Source organism: Esox lucius, chromosome 13 (genome assembly GCF_011004845.1).
Source record: "Esox lucius isolate fEsoLuc1 chromosome 13, fEsoLuc1.pri, whole genome shotgun sequence".
Lineage (NCBI taxonomy): Eukaryota > Metazoa > Chordata > Actinopteri > Esociformes > Esocidae > Esox > Esox lucius.
In genome coordinates this window covers 10552774-10578412 of record NC_047581.1, presented here as the reverse complement: position 1 = coordinate 10578412, position 25639 = coordinate 10552774, and the positions used below count along the sequence as shown (strand labels likewise).

At 40.5% G+C, this 25639-nt stretch overlaps 1 protein-coding gene across 5 annotated transcripts in view; it reads right to left on the bottom strand.

Moving 5' to 3' along the window:
• ghra (growth hormone receptor a) overlaps positions 1-25418 on the bottom strand; it is a 62708-nt gene extending 37290 nt beyond the window's left edge. Inside the window, exons 1-2 of one of the 5 annotated variants that reach the window (XM_034296555.1) lie at positions 25324-25418; positions 15110-15632 (exon numbers count right to left, since the gene is read on the bottom strand). The gene's annotated coding sequence lies outside the window, so the exon portion shown is untranslated. Of the gene's footprint in view, positions 1-15109; positions 15633-19226; positions 19565-21594; positions 21666-25323 lie in introns of those variants that run through there. The other 4 variants (XM_010892456.4, XM_010892455.4, XM_034296556.1 and 1 more) reach the window with 4 other exon arrangements.
• Between the last annotated feature and the right edge of the window lie 221 nt (positions 25419-25639).

Sequence of the window (25639 nt, the reverse complement as noted above, 5' to 3'; positions counted from 1 at the left end):
AGCCTCTCCAGAGAAAAAAAGCCCCCGAGACGTCTTGTCTCATAACCCACCAACAAAAAACTGTTGATTCATGACAGATTTATAAACATAACCTACAGAATGTTTTAGGAGAGCTTTAGTATTATATTTTTCAGCAAATATTCCACAATGTGATTTACAATAATGAAGCAAGGATGTCATAACGTACAACTTAGCTATATTAAAATGTAACTTTATTTACCCCATGCTCTAATCAACCAAAAAGCATCATACTTTGTTGTTGAAGCCCAAAAGCAAGAATTACACAACAGCACTACCTTAACTGAAACCTGAAAGGAAATGTTCCATTTATTGATTGGGGCTTTCATCTAGCTAGTGAGCCTGAGTGGAGAATGTTTTGGATATTTTGCCTTGGTTCTAATGTCTTCCGGGTTAGGAGCAGAAATTGAGTACCAAAATGTCTGTAATCCTAAAACTGACCTCATAAAAGCAATCCCAACTGTATGTAGCAGAACGGTAGAGCAGCGGATCAAGTGTATCTCCCTTGAGAAAACCCTTCTTCTACTTTCTGACAATTAAAATGTCTCCTCATTAAAGACAATATATCTGGCTGTCCTTATCAGGCTTTTCCCCGTTAAACCTACTTAATGGTTTGGAAACGTCCCGGAAGAATAGCGTTGCCAAACATAGGGCATCAGATGCTGTTGTTTTAGTAACAATGTTAATTATATAGAATTGGACTTTTCTACTTTTCAGTCACCTTTATTTGCTATATAGCTTCACCACATCTCTGGACTCGTTTAGGCCTGAAAATGCCACACTCAAACTTACTTGGCTAGCTCGCTACGAGGCAAACTAGCCACACAATTTCACTGTTGCTTAGGTACAAATACATTTGTTTACTCACATACCTTGTTACGTACTGTCACCACTAATTACTGTGACTTAGTTTGCCAATGCTGCAAGGCTCAAGCTAATGTTGTTAGGTCACAACAAGGCAAGCTAACCAGGCAGTTCTACTTACAATACTGATACCAATAAGCTAACAATATTACCAAATGTACAGGTAATGTTCCTAAAAAAAATGCAACAGACAGCAAATCCAGCTCATAAAGTTCTAAAAGTAAAAGCAATTTCTAGCTATAGGTATTCTGTGGTGGTGTGTTTCACATTCCTATGTGAAAGTGAACAAGGAAAATTGGGCAAACTGACAAGTTACTTGTGTGGAATTTGGATTTGTTAATATCTAGAAACAGTCCACTGCCATACTCCATATTAAGTGACCATCTGCCTTTGCGGATCGGAAAAGATATAGAGACAGCACAGATGAAGAGACAGCACAGATGAAGAGACAGCACAGATGAAGAGACAGCACAGATGAAGAGACAGCACAGATGAAGAGACCGTACAATCGGGGGTAGAGGAGTGTGGAGCTGGCGGAAACGAGTTTCCTGGGGGTTAGAGGAAGTAGCTTGGAATATGGCATGATAAAAAGTGCCTTTATCAGTGAATCGAAAACGGTAACAAGGATGATAGGTACAGTGGGGCAAAAAAGTACTTAAAGTTCCCCCACTTAAAAAGATGAGAGAGGCCTGTAATTTTCATCATAGGTACACTTCAACCATGAGAGACAAAATGAGGAAAAAAAATCCAGAAAATCACATTGTAGGATTTTTAATGAATTTATTGGTAAATTATGGTGGAAATTAAGTATTTGGTCAATAACAAAAGTTCATCTCTAAACTTTGTTATATACCCTTTGTTGGCAATGACAGAGGTCAAACGTTTTCTGTAAGTCTTCACAAGGTTTTCACACACTGTTGCTGGTATTTTGGCCCATTCCTCCATGCAGATCTCCTCTAGAGCAGTGATGTTTTGGGGCTGTCGCTGGGCAACACAGACTTTCAACTCCCTCCAAAGATTTTCTATGGGGTTGAGATCTGGTGACTGGCTAGGCCACTCCAGGACCTTGAAATGCTTCTTACGAAGCCACTCCTTCGTTGCCCGGGCGGTGTGTTTGGGATCATTGTCATGCTGAAAGACCCAGCCACGTTTAATCTTCAATGCCCTTGCTGATGGAAGGAGGTTTTCACTGAAAATCTCACAATACATGGCCCCATTCATTCTTTCCTTTACACAGATCAGTCGTCCTGGTCCCTTTGCAGAAAAACAGCCCCAAAGCATGATGTTTCCACCACCATGCTTCACAGTAGGTATGGTGTTCTTTGGATGCAACTCAACATTCTTTCTCCTCCAAACACAACAAGTTGAGTCTGACCGTATGACATTCTCCCAATCCTCTTCTGGACCATCCAAATGCTCTCTAGCAAACCTCAAAAGGGCCTGGACATGTACTAGCTTAAGCAGGGGGACACGTCTGGCACTGCAGGATTTGAGTCCCTGGCAGCGTAGTGTGTTACTGATGGTAGCCTTTGTTACTTTGGTCCCAGCTCTTCTTGTGATAATTTTGACCCCACGGGGTGAAATCTTGCGTGAAGCCCCGGATCGAGGGAGATTATTAGTATGTCTTCCATTTTTTTATAATTGCTCCCACAGTTGATTTCTTCACACCAAGCTGCTAACCTATTGCAGATTCAGTCTTCCCAGCCTGGTGCAGGTCTACAATTTTGTTTCTGGTGTCCTTTGACAGCTCTTTGGTCTTGGCCATAGTGGAGTTTGGAGTGTTACTGTTTGAGGTTGTGGACAGTTGTCTTTTATACTGATAACAAGTTCAAACAGGTGCCATTAATACAGGTAACGAGTGGAGGACAGAGGAGCCTCTTAAAGAAGAAGTTACTGGTCTGTGAGAGCCATAAATCTTGCTTGTTTGTAGGTGACCAAATACTTATTTTACAGAGGGATTTACCAATAAATTCATAAAAAATCCTACAATGTGATTTTCTGATTTTTTTTATCCTCATTTTGTCTGTCATAGTTGAAGTGTACCTATGATGAAAATTACAGGCCTCTCATCTTTTTAAGTGGGAGAACTTGCACATTTGGTGGCTGACTAAATAATTTTTAGAAGTCAAAAGGGAGAAGAATTTTGAGAAGAATTTTGCAAATGGGAGAGAGTTAGAGCAAACAAAGACTTTGTCAGCAATGATCTGGGTATTCAGGGAGAGTTGGAGGAGAAAGAAAAAAAAAGGAGACAAAATGGTGATTAGAGACAAGGAATGGAGTTCAATTGACACACAGCATCTAGATGAAGTCAAGAGATTTGCTTCCCTTGTGAGAGGGAGGGGACTGGGAAAGGCTGAAGTCAAAAGAGGAAAGGAGTAGATAGAAACGAATCCAAGGGAGATTGACATCAAGTTGCACAGCAAGTGGTGAGCCAACGTCAGGAAATTAGCTTAAAAAGTCAAAAGAGGACACAGACAGGTGACCAAGGGGGAAGAGAGAAAATCCCCCAGAAATAAGACCTGTTTTTCATGAACTGAAGCCACATGTTCTCGGAATATGGGAAAATGTGTAGACAAAGAGATCCTCAAGAGGGTTACTGTTTTCTTGGATAATCAATTTTGCCATCAGTGCCAAAAAGTCAAGGGCCTGAAGTGCAGCATAGGCAGCAATTAACTCAGCCACACTGAGAGCAGATCGATAGGTCCAAACGCTTTGAGACTTATTTCACATGAGTTGTGAGGGCAAAAGTTTAAAAGGGTTACATTTTTATATACTAAGCCATGGAAAGATACTTCAGTACAAGAATTTGGCCTTCCCTCTTTCTTTGAATAACTTGGTTGGTCCTATGTGCTCCTCCTTTCCTATTTACCACTGTAATTGGGTCCCACAGTCAGGGTGTTGTCTACAATCTCTTCTTCCAGGAGCGAGCAGCGAAATACGTTGTCATGCACTTGGTCATTCATTTCACATTCACATTATAGTCATTTAACAGACAGTGCCTTAGTGAGCGCATACTTTTACAACCTTTGTACGTTTATTTCTATAACCAGACGCCTCTCTCCTGCCCAAGACATTCTAGGGGCTATGGTTCTGCAGGATCCAGTTGTGAACCCATTTAGCACATGGACCACCCGTTATTCTGAGACCAAGACCCTCAAGGCATAGCTTGTGACAGGAAAGAAAAAGATACAACTAAAATGTTTCCCTTCGAGAGCTGGTATGACCAGAATCCCTGGTTCGTCAACGGTGTTCAGGCATGGGATGGCCCAGACAGAAGCAGAGCTTGGTTCAACACTTGAGGAGCGTCGCCTACAGCCAGGTAACAAGCCCTTGCTAGTCCTCCAATGTGCCTGTGGTGCTTCAAAATATTTCCATGGCAGGTCTAGCTACGGACAAGTGTTGAAGTCTAACTTGCCTCTCATTTTTATGAATTCAGTTTGCTACCCAGTGCTTCAACTCCAGGCTACCATTGCAGTCATGGATCAGCTAACCCTTGTCTGTTGCTTAAGTCGACATGTTCCTCTGGGTCATATGTTGGGAGATTCACACAAAATCCCACAGTTAAATACATCAGTCAGAACATCACAAATCAGGGGGTATTCGAATAATCTGACATTTTTGGGTTTCTGTTCTTACTTGAGGGTGACTGGATTCATCAGCTGACACCTAACAGACAAACCTCCAGCCAACCCTCACTCCTTCTCACTCTCCCTCTCATTTCAGTGCGTTTCACTCAACCCCTCTCATTCAGCCAATGCATGCAGACGCTCTGAAAAATGCACTACACAGAACACAAAATGTGTGTGCGCAAAGCATTGTTGAAAGTCTGACATGGATCTAGCTCATCCCTCCTATGTTGTGTATTGCAATGTATTTTGGTTTGCGCTGTGTGTGTGTGCTACTGTAGCCACCATGTCCCAAAATGCAATTTCTTTTGGTTTAGAACTTAGGGTAAAGTTTATCGTTAAGACTAGGGTTTTAGAGTTAAAAGGGACTTTGAAGGGAATCAATGTTAATATGTTGTTATTGTATGTGCATTTGGACACGCCTGCATGTATGCATGCTTTTAAGAGGCCAGAAGAAGGTTCTCCTCAACATCCTACAACAAAACAAATCCTCATTCTCTAAATGGGTCTAAAAGGGTCACTTTCTCTAGTGCTCTCCCTACTCTACCTTACCCCATCCCTCTCCCTCTCTCTTTTCCTCAGACCTCCCGTTTCCACCAGTCTCCCCTCACCCCCGCTTCACCTCCCCCTGACCCCCAACATCAGCTTCCCGGGGTGACAGAGAAGGGTTTAGGGAGAGTGGGGGAAGCGATTGGGAAGGTGATTAGGGGGGTTGTGGGGGCTACTAAGGGGCCACAGCACCACAACAAGATGTTATTGTTCACCCAGATACGCCAGGGATAAGCATAGCAGAGCCTCCCTACCATCTTATTGGCTCACATAACCTCCCTCTCTTTCGATTGGCAGTGACAGGCAGGGGGAGTGGTTCGGACAGGGATAGAAAATTATGAAGAGATTGAGAGAAGGAAAGTGGCATAGGGCAAAGAGATGAACGAGTGAACAAGATTGAGAAGGTGGGGGTATAAAGTGAGAGGGGGAGAATGGCAAGGACATGTACCTACAAGTGTGTTACACTGTTATTAACAGACCAGTAGTTTCTAACTTTTTAAACCTCAGGCTTGTTTGTTTGCTCCTCCACCACCTGTAGCCATACACCAGACCTGTATCTTATATTACCAGTTTAGTACCCAAATCAAAACACGTGGAAACACTGTGCCTGTCAAGAGGAATCTACAAACACATTGACCACAGCGACCTCATATAAAAACATGACTCAGTAGCGCTCAATGTCACCAAAAGCTCAAGTGTGGAATTAGAGACTGTATAATTGAATGGATAAATCCATAGCTGATGTCACACCAATAATTCCAAAGAACAGTTAATGTCGTATTTAAAGTGTGGGAAGACTGTTCTGACTCACAACGATACCAGGTCATTTTGAGCTACACCAGGGGGTGATATTGCAGGCAAGCTCAGTGCTGTCCCCTCGGATAGAGAATCTCCTACTGAAGTCAGTTAAAAAGTTTGTTTTAAGGACATCTGATGTAATTGCAGCAATTCTTTTTTTTGAAGTATTTGTTATTTACTTGAAATTCTTTTTTGATGCTGTTGGGTCGCTGACAGCATTTTTTGTCAGGTCGCTGTTGTCCACCAGAGATTTCTTGCTGATTTTCAGTGTCTATTAAGGGTGATCCTGCTTTCTGGAAATAACAACCTGCAACACCCAGGTCAACCACTATCTGGCCCTCATCATCTAATCGTTTATCCACATTAATCATATTGACTTAACTGGATTTACAATACAAAGGGTTGTAATTCAAATGAATAGTAGCGTTTTGGCATTTGTAGAACAAATCATAGTCAAGTTATAGTAGTAGATATTAGAGTTCATATTTTTTTTGTCTAAGTGTATAAGTCAAAGTCACTAATGTAAACAGGATAAACAGGACACATGTTAATAACAGTGAATAGGATGGGATTTGTGCCCAAAATGTTATACCCTGTCTAGACTCCTTACCAATGACAACCAATGTCTATCCCTTTACTACGCACGGTAATGTTTATGCAGTGTTACTTTCCTGTGGTCTATGCGTCTCCTCCTAATTCACAAAGATGTGGATGAAAGAAGTGTACTGGAGTGTACTGGAGTACACTGGAAGTGTACTGGAGGTATTCTCCATATGTAACTCATAAATACAGTGCAGTGAATGGATAAGAAATTATCATGTTTAGCTTAAAAAAATTATAAACATTTTAGAAGCAAGATGTTCATTTGGGGAGGCATACTTGCAAAAACATCTAAATGTAATTTTCAAGCAAAACAGTTGTAATGCATGAGCGGTTTTGTGATTGTTTCATAGAATTATTGGTCAGAAATTCAGAAAGAGAGGAGAACTGAAGATGCAACCACAGATATAATGGGGTTGCTAAAACAACTAGGATAATGCCATTTCTGCTAGACAATGAAAGAATCGATATATTTCTTGCAATATCTACAGGGATCATTTGGCTTGGCTAAGTTGAAACAAGTAAAATGTCCTAACCTTATAACCTAATTTAATAATTTTTTATTTAAACAAAATGGCCATTTGTTTTGAAAATCTAATTTGCATTACAAAAGCACCTAAATTAAAGGGTAACTAGACAAACAAAAAACTACATTTATTTTATTTTTCCCAGACCTCAAAAGTTGTTTCCTGATGTGATTTAAACATTAAGGATTTAGAATGTGAATTAATTGACATTCTTCCATTTCATAATGTTTAAGTTATCATACACCGTATTCAGAGACAGAAAACATGGAACATAAATAAATAACCTCTGAAGCTACACGTTACACAGGTAGACTATTTTGGATTTTCATGTGGCTACAATCCTAGGACAGTAAATTTAGAAGCAGTTAGACATAGATATGCCAAGTCCAAGGTCCACTAGTGCCCCTAATGTTGCACAATTCGCAAATAGGTTTTACGTTTTTTTTGTTGCGGTAAAATAAACACAAATTATTGGGAACACAACACCGCCTAAGACATAAGCCTTTATGTCTTGCAAATGTGCCAGTTAAGAAGAATCATTGGTGTGCGTGTGTGCGTGCATGAAGTGCAAACCAAATTGTCAGGAATCTTAAAGCCAGAGACAGTTAAATTACATGGGGTCCTGTTGTAAGGGCTGTATTTTTACACTAAATTCAGAGGGTAGGACTTGGGTTATATGCCAGTCCCCCTTTTATGCCAGTAGGACACGCCTTGTGTGTGTGTGTGTGTGTGTGTGTGTGTGTGTGTGTGTGTGTGAGAAGGCATGCAGGCCTGTTATTTAGATGGCGCTTATGTCTCCTGATCTTATTTCATAAGAAGAGTGGAAAACTCCCCGTCAGCACTCTGCGCCTGGACGAGTCTCTGGAAGGAGATTAGTACACACATCTGCAATGGCTGTCCGTGTCTGCATAGAAATAAATGGACGTCTTTTGTTTGTTTTTTGGAGTATGCGCGAGTGCTTCGGAGAGATTCCAATAGAATGCGGGTGTGCTTGTGTGTTCATTTTTGTTTTTTCACAACCCATGTGAGAGAGAGACATGGAGAGTAAAATATTTCATAGTGGATCCCTGCACATCTGTAAATGGATACCTGCTGGGAAAGTATTGGCAGTACAGAAATTCCCCCTTCACATTCTAACAGGCATCTGAAACACATCGCTATGACTTCTCACTATATCTTAACAATGTGTACAATCTAGAAATCCTGGTCAAGGCCGCAGCTAACTGAAAAAATGAATACAAACTTTAAAATAATACTGAAGTCTGGCTAGGCCGAACCATTTGCACTGGAGGAAGACAGGGCCAGGTATAGCAGTGGGAAATACAATTCTATAAAATATGACTTGATTGCTCTACATTTTAAGTAACACCCACATAACGTTGTATTGCTGCTTCTTTGTACCTTCAGAAAGCATACAGACCCTTTTCACTTTCTTCATATATTGTTGCGATATAGACATTGTTGTCATGTATACTTGAGAAGCAGCTTTGAGTGTTCTTGGCATGTGCCCCTACCAGTTTAGAGTGTTCTTGGCATGTGCCCCTACCAGTTTAGAGTGTTCTTGGCATATGCCCCTACCAGCTTTGGGTGTTCTTGGCATATGCCCCTACCAGCTTTTGCAGCTTAGATTTGGGCAGTTTCTCCCATTCTTCCTTTTAAAGCTTATCAAGTTCTGTCAGACTGGATTGGGAGCCTTGGTGAACTGCTCTCTCACCAATAGATTTTATTAGGAGATTATCTCCAGGATGAAGAAAGGACACACGATTCATCTGAGCTCCATTTGGAGAGATTTCAGTTTTGTATTTTCAAAAGAATTGTCAGAAATTCCTGAAAACCTATATTTACTTATGGGGATCTGTGTGTAGATTGATGGCACTTTACAAAATTACAAACCCGATTCCAAAAAAGTTGGGACACTGTACAAATTGTGAGTAAAAAAGGAATGGAATAATTTACAAATCTCATACTTATATTTAATTCACAATAGAATATAGATAACATATTGAATGTTGAAAGTGAGACATTTTGTAATGTCATAGCAAATATTGGCTCATTTTGGATTTCATGAGAGTTACACATTCCAAAAAAGTTGGGACAGGTAGCAATAAGAGGCCGGAAAAGTTACATTTACAGATAAGGAACAGCTGGAGGACCAATTTGCAACTTATTATGTCAATTGGCAACATGATTGGGTATAAAAAGAGCCTCTCAGAGTGGCAGTGTCTCTCAGAAGTCAAGATGGGCAGAGGATCACCAATTTCCCCAATGCTGCGGCGAGAAATAGTGGAGCAATATCAGAAAGGAGTTTCTCAGAGAAAAACTGCAAAGAGTTTGAAGTTATCATCATGTGCATAATATCATCCAAAGATTCAGAGAATATGGAACAATCTCTGTGCGTAAGGGTCAAGGCCGGAAAACCATACTGGATGCCCGTGATCTTCGGGCCCTCAGACGGCACTGCATCACATACAGGAATGATACTGTAATGGCAATCACAACATGGGCTCTGGAATACTTCCAGAAAACATTGTCGGTGAACACAATCCACCGTGCCATTCGCCGTTGCCGGCTAAAACTCTATAGGTAAAAAAACAAGCCGTACCTAAACAGGATCCAGAAGCGCAGGCGTTTTCTCTGGGCCAAGGATAATTTAAAATGGACTGTGGCAAAGTGGAAAAGTGTTCTGTGGTCAGACGAATCAAAAGTTCATTTTGGGAAACTGGGACACCATGTCATCCAGACTAAAGAGGACAAGGACAACCCAAGTTGTTATCAGCGCTCAGTTCAGAAGCCTGCATCTCTGATGGTACGGGGTTGCATGAGTGCGTGTGGCATGGGCAGCCTACACATCTGGAAAGGCACCATCAATGCTGACAGTTATATTCAAGTTCTAGAACAACATATGCTCCTATCCAGACGTTGTCAGTCTGTTATAAAAAGAAGAGGGGATGCCACACAGTGGTAAACATGGCCTTGTCCCAACTTTTTTGAGATGTGTTGATGCCAACTTATCAACTTATTTTTCCCTTAAAGTGAAACATTTTCTCAGTTTAAACATTTGACATGTCATCTATGTTGTATTCTGAATAAAATTTTGAAATTTGAAACTTCCACATCATTGCATTCTGTTTTTATTCACAACTGTACAATGTCCCAACTTTTTTGAAATCGGGTTTGTACAAGACTGAATTACACTGAATTATAGACTGAATAACAAAATTCAGTCTATAAAAACAAAAGGTGGAGAAAGATATGGGGTCAGAATCGATTCAAATACACAGTGGCTATCAAAAGTATTTACCCCCTTGGACGTCTCTTCATTTTGTTGTGTTGAAAATGCATTTAATTAGGTTTTTTTTGCCACTGATGAAAAAAAAGTAATTACATTTATAAAACTGTATAAAATAAAATAATCACTACCTTCACTATACAAGGGATTTTCAGAAATCGATAGCTTGAGATGCCACCTTCCAAGGAAGCGTGCACCACATTCTCCATAAACCCCCAATGCAGGTTTGCAAGTGTGAAGACAATTGCGTCAGTTTCTGTGCCACACATTTCACTAGATTTTTCCACAATTGACGGATACAATACTGCATGGTACATCTCGAACACGCCAGTGTATAGAGAAAAGTTCAAACGCTATGGAACGTCATATTCTCTCTCTCTTATTGTAAATAAGCCCTGGGTATCTGGGAGCGCAGGCCACTAGGCAAATCTAAAGGAGTCTTTTACCATTATTTTACTGCTGAGCTTGGAATAATTGTGCAAGTTGCAACAACAGCCTGAGTGCTTCACAAAATTGGTCTTTATGGGAGAGTGGCAAGAAGACAACTCTCATCAAACCTCAGCTATAGTTTGCCAAGAAGAATTTATAAGACCAAGATGAAGAAGATTCTATGGTCTGATGAGATAAAATAACGCTTTTTTGGCTCAACACTAAGAGCTATGTTTTGAGCAAGCCTAACACTGTACACAATCATGAGAACACCATGAAGCATTGTGGTGGCAGCATCATGCTGTGTGAATGCTTCTTTGTGTGAAGCACGGAAAAGCTTGTGAAGATCGAGGGCAAGATGGATGTAGTAAAGTGCAGAGAAATCCTTGAACTAAACTTTCAAGAGACCAGGACCGGGGTCGACGATTTATCTCCCAGCAGGACAATGACCCCGAACATACAGCTAAAACCACACTGGAGTGACATAAAAACCAAAAGGTTCAATGTTCTGTAGTGGTCCAGTCAAAGCCTGGACCTCAATCCATTACAGAATATGAGGAGAAAGCTGAAAATGTATGTTCAACAAATGTCCCCATCCATCTTTACAGCTTGAGATATTTAGCAAAGAATGGGCAGAAATTCTACTGTATAAAACGTATCCAAATACAGTGGGGTGAACAAGTATTTGATACACTGCTGATTTTGCAGGTTTTCCCATTTACACAGCATGTAGGAGTCTGTCATTTTTATCATAGGTACTCTTCAACTGTGAGTGAAGGAATCTAAAACAAAAATCCAGGAAATCACATTGTATGATTTTTAAGTAATTAATTTGCATTTTATTGCATGACCTAAGTTTTTGATACATCAGAAAAGCAGAACTTAATATTTGGTACAGAAACCTTTGTTTGCAATTACAGAGATCATAAGTTTCCTGTAGTTCTTGACCAGATTTGCACACACTGCAGCAGGGATTTTAGCCCACTCCTCCATACAGACCTTCTCCAGATCCTTCAGCTTACGGAGTCTCTACCAAATACTGACTAAACAGGGTGAATACCTATGCAATCAAACATTCAGTTTTATCTTTGTAGTTAATTTAAAATAATCTCTAGATTACATTTTTCACTTTGACATTAATCGTATTGAGTGGATCAGTGGACAAAAACTCCTGATTAAATCCATTTGGATATAAACATTCAAAATGTAATGAAATGTGGAAAACTCCAGAGGGAGGGAATACTTTAATGAGCCACTGTTTTTACATACCTACAACATTCAAACTGCTACACCTCCCTATATACTCTCCCTCCCTATACCCTCTGTAAGAGTTGTTGGGTTAGAGATCCAACCAATGCATGTTTGAAGTGTTATAATGTGAATAAAAAGCCTTCGTCCAGCCATCTATATCCTGGGGACCATTCAGACTGACAGAAATCAGGCTGGTGTTAATGGAACATAATGCTGAGAGAAGCTCTCATCTCAATCCTGACCGCTGTTCCCACACACACTGGGAGTGACAGGCCCATTGTGTGCGCGCGCGTGTGTATATATATATATATATAAAAAAAGATATTGCGCATTTAAGGGTTTTTAGAGAACTGGATTTGTAGAAGGTAGATGTAATGGCCAACGTGGGCGGATGAACACAACAACTAGAGCTGATGGAACTGGTCTCATTAAAAGCTTCTGTACTCTTCTATAAAACTCTGTTTTTAGCTAGACGCTGAACATCAGCCTGTCACGCCTGTACTCCTGTCCAATACAGGAAGAGTGGAGAGAGAGAGAACCCCCACTCCTACCACTACAAAGCCCTCCAATGCCAAGAGGAAACCACAGAGAACAGCCCCCTCGGCCAGCTGATCTTGAAGATCACAAACCAATACCAACCCAATAAAACATCAGAACAGCACTCAGACAATCTGGTCCAATCAAATTATTACAAAACAAAAAGAAAAGTATATAACTTATTTGAAAAACACCACAAAAAACTCTAAACAAAAGAAAAGCTATTCTAGGAGAAAAACCCAGTTGTGCCATTTTATCTGCAAAATATGTAGCTTCCTGCCAAACCCACAGTGACAATCCGCTCAATAGTGATTCAGGATTATGAATGAATACCTGTATCTGTGACCTTTCCACTATTCATATGTTACTCTGATGTTGTTCACTGTTTTTTTTTGTTTGTTTTGCTTTTAATATATATTTTTGGTTGCTTTGGCAATGTATGTAGTGACACAGTCTGTATAAAGCCATTTGAATTGAACTGAACTGAATTGAGAGAGAGGGAGAGAGAAAGGTGGAGAGAGAGAGAGAGAGAGAGGTAGAGAGAGAAAGGGAGTGAGGGAGAAAGAGAGATAGGAGAGAGAGAGGTAGAGAGAGAGAGGAGAGAGAGAGAGGAGAGAGAGCACTCAGCCAAGTTGATGAAGTGGGCCTGAGAATGTACATTAAGTATCTAGTTAGGGGGAAAAGAAACAAGTAATGATGACTGTAAAGCCTCCACCATATTCTATTCAGACCACCTCTTCTTGAACTGTACCGGATTCAGAGTAGTGATCACCACGCGCTACACTTCCATCCAACAACAACGGAGAGATAATGGAAGCGCTTTTCTCATCTCTCCAAATGGCTAATTTAAAACAGATGGATTGGGGTAAAAAAAAAAAAAGAGAGCAAACCTGTGCATATTTTGTCTCTTTTCCAAAATGTGTCCTATGTTGTAGTCTTGTTCTGATGAAAAAAGGCTAAACAAAAATACTGATCAGCATTCACGGAATCTCTCAGCCAATAGTAAAACAAGTCCATACTGGCCATGACACATTTTCAGAACTTTAGTCGGCAGTCACACACAGGGTTGAGGCAAAACATGAGGAAAACACACGTGAATTACACACATGCAGGACTACCCCCAGTCACACATAGGGTTGAGGCAAAACATGAGGAAAACACACGTGAATTACACACATGCAGGACTACCCCCAGTCACACACAGGGTTGAGGCAAAACATGAGGAAAACACACGTGTGGTATAGGCCCAAAACGGAAAAAGGGTGCAAATGGTTGGTCTAACTGACATTGAATCACATACACTGCAGCAGCACGAGCTGGAATCTGGCCAACTGCTAATTCAACACTCTCCTCATCTTTCCTCTTTATTTACTTTAAAATATAAAGATGCAAATCAAATTCTCTATTGACATGTGCAATATTCATTTCCTAAGTGCATGGAATATTTTGAAACCCTTTTCAGCCAGGAGTAAAGTCTGTTTATGTAGTTTATTCTATTTACTTGCTGCTGCTTCCTGCTTCCACACCAAGCTCTGTCCCCTTCCACTTCCTCGCTGTTAAATTCCCTATTATCCTACGGGTGGTTCTGTTAGGTCAAATAAAGTAAAGCAATTATTTCAAACAAGAATGATGCCGCTTTCCACTCTGCTTGTCAAGTAACTGGACCGGCTTGCCGGAACTGTAAAATGTTGGGGGACGGTGGAATAAAACAAGTTACAGGCAGAAAGGGTCCTCAGGTGTTGTTTATATTGACAGTTTATTTTTTTCTTTTGACTGTTGAATGTTCTTTTCAAATAAACACCAGGCAAAAGCAAAAACGTACATTAATCCAATGAACCGAAAAAAGCATGTCCAAGCGGATCTTATGTCCAAGCGGGGAAAAATAGCTAAACAAAGCACTTCTAATGCTGTTTTCTATTGTAACAGACAGGAGGGCACTTGCATTATAAACTGAAGTGAGTAAAGTAATACCAGGGGGCTTTACTAATGCACAAACAGGGAATGTTATTCTAACCCAACATTAAGCAAAAACAGGATTGTTCGGCGCCATGGAAATCATTGCTAGTAGCTGCTGCCTTGTGCAGCGTTTTAGTTTCCATTCTGTGTGAGTTCTCTCTCCCTTCGCTGTTCGCCTGCACCTGTTTTATGAAGGACAGGGAGAGAGCAGATGAGAGCAGATCCCCCAGGTGCTCCCCATACTCTCGCGCCAGTCGGGTGCTGCTGCTGGGTCATACGATCCGACTCTCACAGTCAGTAGAAGTCTTCTATTTCCATGATTCCAACAGTTCACCTATTTAGTATCTATACCTTGATCTGTACCGCACCATCATATTTGGTCAAAGGTCCCGTGAAACCCTATTAAGTAGTGTGTACAATTACTACTGAACTTACTAACAGGGCACAGGTCTTTTGCCCTGTTAGTAAAATCTGAATTCTGAATAGATTTAGTAATTCATATAAGACAGAAATTAGAACAATGGCGATTATTGATTCATCTCAAGGAAATACTTTTGAGAATCGATTGGGGCTCTTGGGCAGAACAATAAGACACAAGATTTCTGCACACAATCAACATTTAACAATGAATCAATATTTACAACAGGAAATTATAAAAGACAAACCTGGATACATCAAAATACTAGGAGACTTGTACTCAGTCTGTGGGTGAAGTATTTGATCCTTGGCTTGGCTGCGTGGAAAGAAACGTGTCTTCTGGATCAGAGTTGAGCCCTGGTACTCGTTGCTTACTGATAGGAGAGATAACTCTGTGTGTTTACTTGTCATTTCTCTGTTGCTTTCCTCCTCTGGTGGTCTGTTTTGGGGGTTTAGTTAACTTTTGGCTCTTGGCTTGTATAAGGTTGTCATCTCCTTCTTTCCTTGAAGAAGGTTATCTGGTTAAGTGGACTAGTATCAGTCATCATTTCATCTCCACTGAGGCAGTGTAATATAGCTCTTCACCCCAAATGATGTCCTCGGGTAGGTAGGCTTTGCCTAAAAGCTATGTTTCCTATTTGAGTCCTTGGAATATAAACTTTCCCTGTCTGGTAAGTTGGCAAGTTCTTGCTGTTGAAGGCACAGGTCTAAGCCATGCATTTGGCTGAGTGAAAACAGAGGTTCTCCTCTTCACTGTAATTTTATCTGGAGCTGTTGATATGGAGAGGAAGAAAAGTAATGATTTACATGACGTTTGAGTTTATATAGCCATGTACCGGATGATAAGCCAAGAGGGTTGTGGGCCCTAACTGAGGGACATGCCTCAACTTAACTAGCCCCAGCATCCACTGTCCAGGCGTCTTTTCATAGACTACATAAGGCAAAACAACATTTGGCTACAAAAGCCAAATAATTTCAGGAAGATAAATGACATTTTCTTCCCTCACCTCATAGAGGTGACCTCAATGACCCTTTGTAATTATTAGACATGGTAAAACTGCAGCCTATTTAAACAAGCATTTCACAATCTGACATAATGGTCAAAGTTGGGACATTACATGAAGCGATTTACATTTTCTTCAGGATTCAGGTAAACCTTATTGAGAAAACAATTAGCTGTTTGGGTGAACAGAGTCACGAAAGCCGTCTCAACTAAAGAACGCCCCCCAGTACGCTCACGTGTGGAGGCATATTGCATGCTGGTAGAATGCACCAGTCTATATGCCACTACCCCTCAGTCCATTCTTGTGAAGGTTCAAGGTTATACCTCAAGCCTTTTTTTACTAACCCATGAGAATTATTGACTTGGGTCATGTTCTTTGTTTGAGGTGAACAGACACACAAACCATTTTCTAACGACAGTTCACATATTTGCCGTCCTTTTCCCCGGATAGAGCTGTCCACACAAATGTCACTGGTTAGCACTTGGAAATGAAAAAAGGCAGTCTAAAGTTACATTGCAGTGGGACTGGGACTAGTATAAATCTGTAACTTTGGCAATGTTATCATTAATTCTACTTTTGAATATATACTGCATCTCATGTTGGCTCTCAAAATTAAGCATCTGTTTTCATTAAATCCACAGTAGTAGGCTAAACTAGACATCCTACATGCTGATGTGAACAGCACACTTGCACTTGAGATGCATTTTTAGGCAGTGATGAGAAAGTGAACTTGCCATTTCCTGATTAACACGGTTAGAAATTGAAATGCTGCATGTATTAACATCAAAGGTTTCACAAGGAGCAATCCTTTTTTTACTGACGCATTTTGCCAAAGTTGAAATCATTGCTACAAAACGAAGCCTACAAACAAAAGGATTAACTTAACAATTTTGTTTAAAGCATTAATATCTGTATTGGTTTTGGTTAGCTCTAACTACGAACAGCACATCTCAAACACAAAATGTATTTATCTTCAAAGACATCTTTTTGTTGTTAATAGAAACCTAGCCATTATTGTTAGTATTTTAAGCTTCCCACATGCTTATGTGATAAGGCTACTATGTTGTTTAGTTTATTTTTTGATTCAATAATATTTTAAGTTATTAATGCAAAATAAGCTACTTCATGAATTGCCCAGACTATACTGTAGATCAAGAATTAAGGGACAATACTGCCCACACAGCTTCGCCAAGAAATTCTAAGAAATCATACATCGCATTACAAACGTCCAGGACACGGACACACTTCTGCATAGGAGCAATCAAGGAGACTGCCATTTTGCAAAACGATACAGCAATTTATTGGCTCCCTTTGTGTAATGTCTAGATTTTCCTGTAATGGGAGTTAACAGTCAACACAAGTCTTTTTCAGCATTGTTGAGAATATGATAATACAACCATACTAACAAAACCATCACTACACTCAGGCAAGTACTTCTTTTGTCATAATTACACACACAAACGTGTATAGATGCACATTATCCATTACTAACAATTAATCTGGACAATTTACATATCCCAAGGTTGGATCTTTTTACCTTGTTAGCTCTATGATCCAAAGTAGTCATCTTTCACTTTTCCCAATGCTAAACGCTATGCTAACTACAACACTACTAACCGAACAACCACTGAGGAAAAGACAATCAAAACAATAAACAATTGTCCTGAGGTAGATGTTAAACAGGTTGAATTCCCAGTGGTTAATCTATTTCTTGAACACGTGGGTCGGTTTGCATTTTAAACCAATTATATTGTGGGTCGGAAGCTGTACGGTTCTCAAAGTAAAGCACAAATTTGTCCTTTTCTCCTCTCTGCTGCACCCCGATGGTGCAGTCAAAGACCTGTAAAATAATGAGATTATCATGTCTCCGGCCTAACCATGAAAGTCATCCCGACAAGCTTTGGACCCCTTAAGCCAACTAAAATGCATTGGGCTTATTCTGGACAGATTCAGCAAGAGATAACCCCCCCCCCCCCTTCCCCTTTTCTTCCCTGATGCAGCTCAACTGATCATGGGTCGTTCCCATACAGGCATGATGTTCTCTTGTTTAGATGGTTTCAACATGGGCTTCTAATGACATTGATTTTAATGACTATTTCACTTTTAAAATAGCCACACTCCCCAATTATGACATTTAGTAAATAATATCATTGTTCTTCTAACAAAGGAAGAGTACAGCCTAGTAGGTTGTACTATAGGACAATGGGGCTAAAGGTTATGCTGTAGTGAAAAGAAGTGTTCTGTGAGAAGATGGAGAATAAATAGAATAATTGAGGTAAGTAAACACTTGCTCATAATCACTCTGCAGGTCCTGCCGGGTCACACAATGTCCCTCATAAAAAAAAGATAGGAGACAAACTGTTTGAATCAATGCTGTTTCATTGACTATTCAACATATTGGGTTGTCGAATCTATGTGAAAAATGCACTAGATTTGAAAACTTAACCAACACGGTATTATATGTAAACACCTAGGTCTTTAATTCCCTCTCCAGGGACCAACACAATTGTGTTGTAGCTCTGAAGAGGCACACCTGATTCACAGATCAAGGGCTCGATCATTAGCTGACAAGTCTAATCATGTGTGCTAGCTCTGGAATAAAATAAATACATGGAATGACTGGTGGTCCCTTAGGAGAGAGTTGAAGACCTCGTTAAATAGGTAAACCATTTTCAACACGTAAACCCTTTAACACAGACAAACCATATAAAATACGTTACATTTGTACCCTGGAAACATCAGACATTCAATGTTAAATCAGAAAAGAATAGCACCTTGTACTGGAGAGGTAATATATCTACAGATATTTTTGTTCCCTCAGGGAGTCCTCTGAGATCATTAGAGAACAAACGTTGTCATGCAGTATTCGCGAATGGTTTTAGGGATGTTTTTTAGTATTGACTTGGGCAATTCCAGGTGCGTGACGTCCTCCTTAAAACTACTGAATGTGTTATAGAAACCGAAAACGCATCTAGAACTTCCATCTGTACACATCTGCCACGCAAAAAAAACAAAAAACGACCAAAGAAACAAAGCTAATTCAAACTCGCAACCCACGCGCCACATTATCTCTTCCGATCCAGATTATATAAAATAATAAACTCACTTTTAAATGTATTAAGCAAAAATAAATAAAGTCCCTTAATCAATAAAACAAACGGAATATAATTGCACATCAAAAAAAATATAGCAACAACGGTGGTTGGGGATTGGGTAAATAGCAACTAATCAAAAGTTTTTGCCAGTCCCGGTCTGCGAGATGCAACCCCGCTACAAGCATTGATTAAACATCACAGATTAATTATATTTTAAGAATAGGCACACAGTTGCATGCATAGTTTTACTCTATTAATACACTCACCTAACACAAAGTTGTCAGCTGGAGAAATGCGCGAGTAGTGTCGACTCCTAGGACTTGTCCATTGACAGAAACAGGACAGACACTAGTGGTCCGCCTTTTAACTCCACGAAGTGGCCTACGTACGATGTAAATTATTCAAAATCCAAGAAAATCTCAATGCTTAAATTAACAGTTACCTCAAATAAGAGAGATTATTTTGATTCATGTCTCTATTTGAGCAAACTAAATCTATTTTTAGATGATTTCGTCTTGGATTAAGTGCGACAGAAGGATTCGAAGAGGTACATTGAGTGCCCCTTTTACTGCTCGGGACTCATAACAGTCTCTCAACAGACTGAGTGTATAGGCGCCCCCGTCTGGCAAATATTCACCATAATACTCCTCGAAATCGAAGGCGAGATTCACACTGTGATTGTATGACCGAACTCCTTAAATTCCAGCTGCTGCTGAAGAATGGAAAGAACATTTTCTTGCAACGCCTCGATTTGCGTCCGTCTGATGAGACTATTTGCAATTAAAAGCTACAATGATAGGCCTAATTAAAGAGCGATTTAACTGAACAATAGCATTGTACTTTTGCCTATATAACCATTGATTCTTGAAGAATATCTTCTTATATATTGCACAACAAGTGTTTTGTAACACAAGAATAGTATTTTTAAACCTCTCCCGAGTTTTTGAGGCAGTTTTATGCTGAGAGTTTGAGTAATAACAGCAATTTCAAGTGCTTTTAAATACCTACCAATGAATTAATACGTAATGTAGGCTAATGGAGATATTAATTACGTTATTTGCACAAAGCATAGATCTGAGATATTGAGCATCAAATATTTCTGGACGTTAGAACTTTTATTTTGTGGAGAATTCTAACCAATAAGGTTCTCATTGAAATGGGTCAAATAAGATTTTTTTTATTCTACTAAATACATAAATACAAGCAAAAATGATCAAAATACATCAGCACTTAATTTTAAGTTAAGTTAGGTAATGTGTAAAAAAAAAACATCTACATAATTGTTCAGATTGCCTGAGATATTCCCCATTACAAATTAGTCTCTGGTCTGTTCATCAGTTTGCATTGAACTGTAGTCTCCTTTTACGTGCTTTAGACACTCACAGTACTATCTATCCCCCACCTTAAACCATCCTGGACTAACTAATACAATTCCGGTCTTGTTTTCCGTAAGGAGGAGTCGTGTTATTGTTAAAAATCAGTCTTGTAAATGTTAGAGGCAGGATTCTACACAGTAGAAGTCTGAATATCCTGAGTCATTTGTAAATCTGTTTTAAAGAGGCTGCAATCTCAGATTTGTAAAGTTCTGAAATATCACTATGGATTCTGCAATTCAGTTCTATCAGCACAGAATAAGGTTCAATGGACTCAAAATAATCTAAACAGAATCACTAAAACACCTCACTTAGCTGTAAAATTCCAAGATTGAAAGTTAGGATAACATGGGCCACATATCAACACGTGATATATTACATTTTTGGGGACCTGTTTTTGCTCGAGAGCACTATTTCGACAACCAGTGGCCAAAAACCCTGGAATGTACAGTATATTCAAGTACAAAAATCAAATGTATTTAAAAAATTGACACCAAATTGACACCAACCTATAATATATGACATAAGAATTTGGATCATATGTTTAAATGGTTTGGTGTCTTTTTTTGAAATGTCTTCCCTTTTAATGCCTGTGTACATCACCTACCAATACACTGATATACTATCTCCCAGCATTATGGGATGGAGCGGCAGATAGAACCTTTTTGCCTCAAGCCCAAAGCGGTTTACACAGGACGTTTGTGGTCCCTGAATTTTAGCTGTCGACGAAACATCACCTCTGACCACTAGAACCACCAAGTAGGTGGCCCCTGGTCATGCAGACCCATGTGTTCATGCCCTGCCTCCACGCGTGAGGGGAAACAAATGTGTCAGTTGTTTGCACACAGGCCTCCTTGAAGAGCTCATAGTTCCCAACCGTCCACATAAGCACAGCAGTATGGCGTATGCCTCAATTAAGCCTACATGCTGCTTTACCCTCTGTACCGTACAAAACACAGCAGGCACAACAGTCGACATTAACGAAAGAACAGCAAATCATACTGCAGCCCTCTCATTCTCCCTCTTCCAAATATCCACATGAAATTGAATTATCATATGTCACCACATGCACGCATTTACGTTCTCTCATTCGTTTAACAATTTAGGCCTTCGGTTGGGTGTGTGTGAAATCTGCCCTGCTGCATTTTGCATGCATACAGCGGTCTGGACAGCTGTGGCTTGTAACAAGTTCCCGTAATACACTAAGTGCTCAGCAGCCGAGGGCAGCAGCTCATTTTTTTGGCCGCAAGCCATTTCTCACCTCCAGAAGGTTCCGTTGATATAAATTGTGCTGCAGGAGGATAAATGGGATTGCCCTGTCTGTACTGAGCGTGGCTGGGTCCCATATTTATACTCCCTGGTCCCATCCTCATTTATAGGTCTCAGAAGTTATGGCTTCCCTGGCTCTTCTCTCTGCACCGTGCATAAAAACCGTCTGGGATGGATCTGAGGTAAACAAACCGTAGATCAAATGGGATGAAAGTTAAAGGGGAAGGACTTCCGAGGCATCTGTTATTGTGTTCTAATCTAGAGATTTCGGCTCCATGTGATATTTGCTTTGAGTATGTTATTTTATTTGTTATTTGACAAAGAACATCATCTACACTGTATATATATACATAGTTGCATAATTCCTACTAGAATCAGGAGTAAATAAGCAGGAAATTAAAAATCAGAGAATTTGGGGAAAGTTACCAGATTTTTCCAGCAATACCCTGGTATTGCTGTGTAATCCACAATACATCGATTGGTTTGTTTAAACTGAAGCAATATGTTTATTCTTCTGGGACATAGTGTGTTTGGAATGACCCTCTTTGCAATTATTGTATTTGGCAAAAGCATTGTTGGAATAATTCAGAGCATTGACCAGAAGAGCCACTCTATTCAATTCACATAAGAAAGTTAAAATAACACATTCTTTTGTTGCTTTGTTCCTTTTCACTTCGCATCTGAAGGATCACATGAAGAAAAGAAGAAAAAGCAACATGAATGTAAATTGAATGTGACATGAGAACAATATAGTTGACCTACATGGCCTCAGACCATAAGGGCTGTTTAGCTGAAGAGCAGGTCTGGACCTAGGCAATTCCCCCATAGCTTTTGTCCATTAGTTCCTGCAGCAGTTTTACATAGAAAATTTGGCCAACATTTGATGTTGTTAATTAACACAACTGCACAAAACCGCATTGTGTTACCCAACCGTACAACAGAGCCAAATTACTGTTGTTGGCCCCGCTGCTGGAAAGGCTAATGTGGTGGCATTGAAAGGAAAGTCTTTGGACACACAGCTCAATAATGCACAGGGACTGAATGGAGAAAAAATTATATTATTTTCTTATCAACCCCGTTTCGTTCTAGGTCAACCATCAATTACCTCACATTTACCTACACTCACCTAAAGGATTATTAGGAACACCTGTTCAATTTCTCATTAATGCAATTATCTAATCAAGTAATCACTAATTCAATGCATTTAGGGGTGTGGTCCTGGTCAAGACTATCTCCTGAACTCCAAACTGAATGTCAGAATGGGAAAGAAAGGTGATTTAAGCAATTTTGAGCGTGGCATGGTTGTTGGTGCCAGACGGGCCGGTCTGAGTATTTCACAATCTGCTCAGTTACTGGGATTTTCATGCACAACCATTTCTAGGGTTTACAAAGAATGGTGTGAAAAGGGTAAAACATCCAGTATGCGGCAGTCCTGTGGGCGAAAATGCCTTGTTGATGCTCGAGGTCAGAGGAGAATGGGCAGACTGATTCAAGCTGATAGAAGAAAAACTTTGACTGAAATAACCACTTGTTACAACCAAGGTATGCAGCAAAGCATTTGTGAAGCCACAACACGCACAACCTTGAGGCGGATGGGCTACAACAGCAGAAGACCCCACCGTGTACCACTCATCTCCACTACAAATAGGAAAAAGAGGCTACAATTTGCACGAGCTCAACAAAATTGGACAGTTGAAGACTGGAAGAATGTTGCCTGGTCTGATGAGTCTTGATTTCTGTTGAGACATTCAGATGGTAGAGTCAGAATTTGGCGTAAACAGAATGAGAACATGGATCCATCATGCCTTCTTACCACTGTGCAGGCTGGTGGTGGTGGTGTAATGGTGTGGGGGATGTTTTCTTGGCACACTTTAGGCCCCTTAGTGCCAATTGGGCATCGTTTAAATGCCACGGCCTACCTGAGCATTGCTTCTGACCATGTCCATCCCTTTATGACCACCATGTACCCATCCTCTGATGGCTACTTCCAGCAGGATAATGCACCATGTCATAAAGCTTGAATCATTTCAAATTGGTTTCTTGAACATGACAATGAGTTCACTGTACTGAAATGGCCCCCACAGTCACCAGATCTCAACCCAATAGAGCATCTTTGGGATATGATGGAATGGGAGCTTCGTGCCCTGGATGTGCATCCCACAAATCTCCATCAACTGCAAGATGCTATCCTATCAATATGGGCCAACATTTCTAAAGAATGCTTTCAGCACCTTGTTGAATCAATGCCACGTAGAATTAAGGCAGTTCTGTAGGCGAAAGGGGGTCAAACACAATATTAGTATGGTGTTCCTAATAATCCTTTAGGTGAGTGTACTTCAACACTTGAATCTCCGTTCCCACTTATCCTAACCGTGTCCGGACCCGATCAGACCTGAGGATTACTGTAAATAAAATAAATCGACAACGCTTTGAAAATGTCACACAGTGTTCATCAATCTCTGTTACTGCGGTCAGTCGAAGGAAAATGAGGCCAATTAAAAATATCTATCTACCTTGCTATAGCAATAAGCTGTCCTGTTGATAAATATTCTTCCTACACTCAGAGTGGCTGTGGACTATTGACGTATATAGCCTTGTCTGTGTGCTTTTATGGGTACGTATATCTAATAAGGACTCGGACACCAGAGAACATGAACCCAGCATCACATACATGTTTCTATTCACCTTAATATATACAGTATCTCTGTGCAGTCCCTGTCCATGTGTAAACAGGTGTAGGGGAGTTTCAGCATTGCATCATTCATCATTGCAAGGTTGAACGGATCCCAGTCTTTAGCCTGTAATTATTAGGACCCCTGTATGCTGTCAGTCTGTCCTATGCATTTCCTTGAGCTAAATAATTACAATTGCTCCAAGTTTAAGGGCATTGCATGATGGCTGGTTGGCTGAGAATAATACAAATAGATTTGAACTGAGGGCTTCATGGTAAATACCGACAACAAATGAGATGTCTTCTGCTGCTGACTCTTCCTGTTGACATTGTATGTGCCAGAAAGGACATCTTTAATTCAGTTTATTTAGCGCTAACAGGACTGCTCCTCCTGTTCTTTACTCAGTAGGAGAGTGGCCTTTGCTATAGCCCCTGCCTTGGTCCCCATAACACATTTAGTACGGGTTCACATCGAGAGAATAGCCATTCACCACCGCTGTCAGCAACCTGCTCGGTATTGAATTAGGATGGCAGAGGATGAACGACCCGCGGCCTTTACACACAAATAAATGCGCGCGCGCACAGACCGACACACACACACACACACACACACACACACACACACACACACACACACACACACACACACACACACACACACACACACACAGGATCAGACTTCACATAGACACAAATCACTTCAAACTGACACTCCCACTTTACACATGCAGATGGTGTCACTGGGAAGAACGGAAGTGTGCGCGCGTGTTTACGTATGTGTGAAGTGTGAGCGTCGGTGTGTGCGCATGCGTACATGTGCGCGAATGAGAATAATCGAAGCACAACCAAAAGTTTAGCGTATGAAATGACGTAAATCAGAATGAGGTGAACCCTACGAGCAGCCAGGTCTGGTCAAATGGACGACTAAACCAGGACAGAGAGTATCTGAGCGCACACATCTACACCAATTCACCAGCACCTCACTGGGCCTGACGCTGGCTCTCATCCAGCATTTACAAAAAGCAGCTTTAACAGCTCATGACTCCTTACCTAGTCGAATGCATCAAATCCCACGCGGAAGTCACGAATGGATGCACAGGAAACATGAGAGAACGGGTGCATTTTGGGAGAGCAGAGCGAGAGACCCTGTAAGGGGCAAAACAAGGCAATTAAAACGGATGCACGCCCTAATCAATGAATGCATCATGCAAATGTTGTTTATAAGAGGCTGCTTGTATTTTAATGTGGGCTGTTATGGCAGAATACAAATCAGAAACTTAACAAAAAGCAGGGACTTAACTCTAATGGTGGGGAGTGAGCACAGGAAGGAACATTCAGAATCAGTCGAAAGAAAATATATATTGTC